Source organism: Octodon degus, unplaced genomic scaffold, assembly GCF_000260255.1.
Source record: "Octodon degus isolate 3935 unplaced genomic scaffold, OctDeg1.0 scaffold00436, whole genome shotgun sequence".
Lineage (NCBI taxonomy): Eukaryota > Metazoa > Chordata > Mammalia > Rodentia > Octodontidae > Octodon > Octodon degus.
The window spans coordinates 318169-325714 of record NW_004525012.1 but is presented as its reverse complement, the minus strand read 5'-3'; the positions used below and the strand labels follow the sequence as shown (position 1 = coordinate 325714).

The 7546-nt window shown below is 35.7% G+C and overlaps 1 pseudogene; it reads left to right on the top strand.

Annotated features, from left to right (window-relative positions):
- The first annotated feature begins 4797 nt into the window (after window positions 1-4797).
- On the top strand, window positions 4798-5706 carry LOC101566833 (annotated as a pseudogene).
- Window positions 5707-7546: the final 1840 nt, after the last annotated feature.

The following is a 7546-nucleotide window of genomic DNA, read 5'->3' as shown; positions in this document are numbered from 1 at the left end:
GAAGATGCTATTCTGCTTGATGCTAAAACAGCATTATCAGAGGACTATGTGAATCTGAAATGACATTTGTAAAGATAATGCTTTTTCAAGAATTCATTCCTCAAGGTTTTTATATCAGGATGGCATCTTTGTGCTCCTGAGATTTGTGATGTCATTTCACTATTGTTCAAATGTCAGCTATTACTTAAATTCTTTGATCATCTTTTAACTGTGTTAATGATTGTAACATGTATATTTTGGAAAAATACTTACTTCTAGTAAAAATGATGCTTTGTTTCTACAATGTCTTTGTTCATTTGCTTATATGTGTGTTATTCTTCTTGAAATATTTTGGCCTATCTTGAAAATTGTGTAGCACTATTAACACAATACTCATTCCTTCTTATTTTTCAACACCAATAATGTTTTCCTTATCTATTTTTCATATCCCACATGTTTAGGTCTTCACACAACCAGGTGCAAATCAAAAAATATTTCAGAATTGTGTTTTGGAAATATTCTGTATCTGGAATGAAGATAGACAGGAAAAGAGTGAGAATAGTACCTATTCAGGTGATTGTGACAAAAGTTCTAGGAAAAGGAGAGGTAGACTAGACACCTAAAGGGGTAATGGGTGGACACAATTGTTTACGTGGTTATGAAGGAATTAGATTCATTCTTGAGTGTTAGGGGTGAGGTGTAGAACTCAAAGGAAAAGAAAAGTCAAAGCAAAAACTTAATGTATAATCATACAACCTGCCTTTTTGGAGATGTCATTACATTTGTAAGTGTATATAAAGGTTGAGCCATCACTTAACTGACAAATATTTTGGAGTATTTTTGGATAGGGACCATTTTAAACACAGAAAACCTACACAAAAATTATAGGCATGTTTTTTTTACTCTGAGTGTTTACATTCTAATAGAAGAGGATAAATCAAAATTAAAATAAATTGAGAGTGGTGATTGCATGGAGAGCGTGAACCAGCTTAATGGGAAAAGATTAAGATTTGATGTTGTAGAGAGCTTGTTCAAAAAGGTGTGCTGAAACTGTAACATTTGAAGTAATAGTAAAATAGAGACAAGCAGTCAAGGAAGACAAGAAAGTTCAGTAGCAAGTGCGATAGGGAAAGAGAAGCTCATTAAGTGCAAATGTGACCTGGTGGTTCCATCTTCCTTGTTGGAAAAGGAAAAGGTGCAGGGCAGTGACTGAACTTGGGTTCTCTTAGGATAAATTAGGATAAATACATCCACTGGACTGGAAAGTCTTGTTGAGCTTTCTGATTGAATTTTGAAGAGCTGTACTCTTTGGGTTGTGACTTTAGTGTTATTTCCTTACCTGACCATCCATAAATCTATCTTTTAATTTCTATAGTTAGAAAGACTTTCGGATTTAGTCAAAATTGTGTCACACAGCATTAATAAATGTCTCATTATTTCATTCCCATGAAGGGATTATTACACAAAGTTGGATTCTCTCAGGTCCCTAAAGCTTGAAGATTGCACAAAGGACTAACTCCAAGGAAGGTGGCTTTGCGAGCAGAGTCGGCCCTGGAGTGGAACTTTGTCCTAGATCAAATTTGTCCAGCTATTTATGACTCAGAGAGTTTCTTTATTAAAAGGGCTTTTAAAAAATATAGCATATTTATAAGCAACAACTGAGAATTGACTGTGCTCTATGTAATTCTAAAGTCATATTGGAGCAGTGAGAGGAAATTCTAATAATTACAGTTCTTTGAAGTCCAACTTATTATGTCATAGTGTTCCTTGTCACTGAAGGCATTTTTGAAAGGGAAGGATATCATTATTAGGCATGTATAAGTTAATTTACATATTTAAGAAAGGGTCTTCACAAACCACCACTCAATATATTTTAAAATCTGTAATGTTGTGATTCTCTTAGTCAAAGAGAATTCAGAGTGTTTCAGCTTATGTGAAAGGCAAAATGATGATGTTAGTGATACAGTGATCATAAAATTAGAGAAAGTTCATGCATATTTATACAATTTGTCTCATGGGGGTTAAGAAAATGAAGATGTTGGCTGTTAGCCAGCTGTAGCTATTTAGCACATGAACAGAACATGATGTGGAGGAGAAAACCTGTTTAGTTTCTGGCAGCTGGAAAACAGAGCAGGGGAGCCTTGCCAAAGAAGGAGCTCAAAACTAGACATAGAATCCAATGTTATACTGCTGTGACATGCCCAGATAAACTCAGAAATGTGCTCCACCAATCTCAGGAAGACCTGAAACCTAAGCAAGTTGACACTTAGTCTTAACTGCTACATCCCACTCCATGTTATACCCAAACACTTCTCCTTAACCATACTTATTGTACAAATAGAGAATCACAAGTTCTTAATTTCAGTTAACATAATGCAACTATACTGCATACACCCCCAAAAGCAACAACTCTTTTGTCAGAACCTCAACAACTTTAGCATTTTCTAAAATTCCAACTCAAAGTCTATTCTGAGATTCAAGGCAAACTCTTATCTGTGAACCCCCACAAAACTATCTGGTAATCTCAACAACTAATTTCAAGATAACATCGTGTAATATTGCAACAATTGTTGAATTCCTATTAATTTCTTTAGTGAAATCTTGCATTGTTTCTAATGCTTTTTTCTATGACTATTTAGTATTTTTTAAAAAAATGAAACAAAACAAGCCCAAGTGAAATAAGCAGTCAAGATACCTCAAAGAAAACACAAAAAAGTTCCAGGAAATATTAGAAAGAGTAGATTATGTTGCATCAAATAAAATCATGGATGCCTTATTTTTGCAGGCATCACACACCTGTCTCACATCAGTTCCTCCTTGGCCTCACCTGTCCCTTGCTTCACACATTCCACACCATGTTCCTTCTGCCTGAGCTCCAGCCATTTTCTTGCAGTACAGCTGAAGAATCTTTCACCTTATGTCTCCTTGTTTGCATCTTATCTAGAATGCCAAGGAGTACTTCACTTATTTTTAGGCAGGAGATGCCATTGAATTTCCTAATGTTCACATTTGTGTACCTGGACATATAGCATGGTTAATGGTTCCAGCAGTGAAAATCTAAATTAAGTTTATTATATTCCACAAGACATAAAGTGTTCAATGTTCAGGTTACAACCATTTTCCTTTAATTCTCATGACTGACTGTAGCTTAATCCTGTAGATAGCTTCTTAGAATTATGTTGTTGTCCTCAGAATGACTATCTTTTATTTTATTTTTAACTTTTTTGGCAGAACCTGGGATTGAACTCAGGCCCTTGTGCTTGCCAGCCAAGTGCTTATTCTACTGAGCCATCTCCCTGGCCCCGAGAATGATGATCTTTTAAAAATGAGAATTGCTGAGGCAGTGAGCTTATGAAATATGTTGTGTGCTCAACCCATTTCTAGCAGTATGTAAACATCTCAGGGGAGGAGAAAATAACCATATTTCAGATTCTTTCCCTGCTTCTCTACTGAATCAGTCATCCCCAAGTCTAAATGCCATGTGTTGCAATGACTACAGAAACTCATGTTGTAGAGCTAGTTATGGCTGTGGGTCTGGCTCTGGCTGTAGCTGTGGGTATAGATCTAGCTATGTCTGCGGTGTCTATCTTCCATTTTGTTAGGTAGATTGTTATTCTTGCTTCTGAGCCTAACTCTGGGTATTCTTTATTCATAAATGACTATGTTAGACCATTTCTACTGTGCTATCTAAATCCCACCAAATTCTACTGATGAGAGACACCAAACTTGAATGGCTTGCCCTTTGGAATGTTCTGTTTGCAATTGTAGGGACCCAAGTGAGTCTAGGTGTTTCTTAGTGCAGGAGACTTCAATTTGGGAATAGCACAAATGTAAACTTACTATTTTCCCCCTAATTTTCTGTATTACTACTATTTCCTAATAAAATGTATTAGTCTTGAAATAGTTTTGAGTTTTTCCTACAGAGATTGATATTGTTTAGATAAAGCTCCTCCAAAAGGTACACATGATAAAGATTTGATTTCCCCAAGTAGCACTTCGGGGGATTGTGGTACCTTTGGGAGGTGGAGCTTAATGACATCACTAGAGCTGTAGTCATAAAGGGATCATGGGATCCTAGCCACTTCCTCTTTCTTTGTTTCATGGCTCAGGATGCAAATGATGTTTACCCACCATATGCTTATGCAAAATGTAAGGTCTTATTAGAGGCCCAAAGCAATGGGTCCCTCCATCATGGACTGAAAGATCCAAGGGTGAGATCCAAAAGAAGTCTTTTCTCTTTATGAGCTAATTATCTTGGATATTTTGTTACTATAATGTGGAACTGAGTAATACAGACAAGATACTCTATTATATTTTATATTTCTATGCCCTATTATGAGATTTGGAGGGCTAATTAATACTGAGCTATGTATACAGATTTGTATAGTAGGCATCCATTCTGATTAGTCATTGTCTGTAATATTCAGGATGTTTCACATCTTGAGTGTCATTTGTGAAAAAGTGGTTTCTTGTTGCTTGATATTTATGTTTGTAAATCATTTGACTCAAGGGTTTGTCTGCAAGTATTTTTGCTTCATGACTTTGGATTTATCAATTTATTTCCATTCAAATAGCAATCATGCACACATCAAAAAACATACACTTGCATACACACAGAATGTCACAATAAAAGGTCTTATTAGAGGCCTTTAGCAGAAATGCTAGTGGAAAACAAATGGATGGAAAGGGAAGAGATAGAAAGCTTGAGTAAGATATGTAAATGACTTTAAATGGGCTCACATTTGAGTGTTGATATAGATAATGAAAAGAAACATAAACATTATGGAGTGGTATTGGCTAGACTGAGCTGTGGTGGCGATGGAGCCCTTGGACCGAGTTATAAAGTCCTCCCCTCAAAAAAAGAGCCAAGAGATTCTTTGAGAAGAGAGAACCAAAAATTATCTCTTGGTGAAAATATCAAAAATTCCATGCTGATTAAAGGGGAAATGCAAATGCAACAGTGACCCAAATCTTAAAAGATGTGCATGCACTGAAAAAATCATATGGAGTTCTGTATAAAAAGAAAAATATTAGAAGACCATTTGAAGGTCAGACATCATGGAATTATTTTAGAAGTCATATTGTTCTTTATTCATGTCTGGATCCCATAATAAGAAGCATCCCAATAATCTAGTAATAGGTCATATGCATGACTATTATGTGCTAGATATGATTGAATTAGGTATTGAGAAATTTGTGTCTCTAAAAGATATTAAGAACAGTAAATGTCCTGAGGGAACAAAACCCATGTTAATATACGCTGGATATGATTTTCTTGTGATAGAAGACTACAGAAGGCTGAAAAACCTTCTTATTGATTTCTTCAGAGGCTCCGCCATGGCAAATATCTGCCTTGCTGGGTTAGAGAATGTTCTGCACTTTACTGCTCTGGTTTACTTTCACAGCTATAAGTTGCTTTTGAAGAAATCTGGTTGCAGACCACTGCAAATTGAGTTGGAAGAGATAGGACCTTCATTGGACCTGGTTCTGAGGAGGATGCACCTGGCTTCAGATGACCTCTATAAGTTCTCTATGAAAATTTCAAAAGCTCTCAAGTAAAAGAAGAAGAAAAATATGTCTTTTGGTACAAATTATGGAAAGATTCATATGCAAAAACAAGACCTAAGCAAACTACAAACCAGGAAAATGAAGGGATTAAAGAAGTGACCTGTAGAAAGGCTAACAGAAGATCAGGAGAAAAAGTCAAAGAGAACTAAAAACAATTAGTACAATTTAGAAAAACATTATGGACTTCATCAAGGTACAAACTGTAAGATCTTAGTCAACAGTGAAGGAGAAGGTAGAAAATACAATAGTGTCAAAGATAACAGAAATTTCTTCTTTCCACTCAAAATCATCAGAAATTTAAGATGGCAGTAGACAGCTATGTATCTGAAAGACTTGAATACAAAATTACTATGACTAGAATTACAGATGTGCTCTGTGTTATTCTGGACTAATTAGGATTAATTGAAGGAATTATCCTGAGATAATAATTTCTAAACATAAGAGGTTTTTTAAAAAAAATCTTACATCATCTGATACAAGAATGACTTTCATCAAGTATGCTATAATTGGATATTTAATCTCAAAGAGATTCACCAATTAGCAGTATTATTGTAGGAATGAATTACAAACTCAGAAACAGAGATAGAATTAAGTGCTCTTACATATATATTACATTTCAGCTTGCTATATAGATTAAGGATTCCTTTGAACTTTGAAGTCTGATTATGAAAATGGTGATGTCGATGCCAGGAAAGTGAAGATGAAAGACTCTTACACACTTCTATTCGACAATAGAAGCTCAGTGCTGAGATGCAAAAAGACTGTCAGAACCACAGTCAAGTTTCAACCACACACATACCAACACCCTTGAGTCTTGTACGTAATTGCAATTTTGATAAGTGGAACAGCCAAGGGGAAGACTAGGTAGATTGTCATGCTTAGAGGCACAGAACTGGTTCTTATGAAGTAGATAAACAAAATCTACAAGCTTGAAAGGAGAGGATGTTTTGATGATACAGTTGGATGCAAGATGTTTGGAAAGTACAAAAAAACAAATTGGGAGAGTCTGTAAAAGGAAGAATGAGTAGAAAGCTTGCAAATATTTCTGAAAAGGAAGAAAAAACATAGCTAAAATCTGAAGCATGAGTAACTGTTGGTCAAATGTATGAAAAGAGAAATAGGCTTCTAAATGGAAGAGGGTGAGGCAGAATGGAGAAATATGTCCTGAGAGGCTGGGAAGATAGCTCAGCAGCACAAGCACCTGCATGCCAAGTGCAAGGTTTTGAGTTCAATCCACAGTCCTGAGGGGCAAAGGAAAAGAAAAGAAAAAGGAAAAAAAAAGGAATGTGTTCTGAGAATTTACAAATACTGGAATCTTATTGTCACAGTCATTGCATCATTTGAGGGAACTATAATCATTTTTTGGGGCTGAAGCATAAATTACAGTTGTTGTTTAATGTAATTCTGAGGAGATTCCCAGTGACTTGTGTTCTTGTACACTCTGTGTGGGCAAGGCCTGAACTTCCCTCTATCCCTGTCAAGAACACAGGATATCACTTTTGTAGTGACTTTATGTTCAGGGCCAGGGTCAGTAAATAAAACACAACATAAATAAATTAGAATTTCAGATATAGGAGAAAAGAATACATACTTTTCAGATAATATTTGGTATATACTTACTAACTCTGTCTAGTTAAGTCACATGACAGAGATTTAGTAGATGTCTTGGCTGCCATCATGACTGCAATTATATCCTAACAAAAGATCCGAACCAGGGTATACATCGACTCCAAATCCACAAAGACTGGCATAAGAAGTGGGTGTTGTGAAAGGCTACTGTTTGTCATAATTTGTTAGAGAATGGTAACAAATAATTACAACTGACTTTCTCATCAATTATCTACATTATGTCTAGGACAACATATTTTCATGTTTTCTACCTGTAATACCAGCACTATGGGAGCCTGATATGGAAGGATCCAAGTTCGAGCTCTTGCTGAGGAACCTAGTAACTTAGTGAGACCAGGTCTCAAAATTAAAAATAACAAAAGGGGCTAAG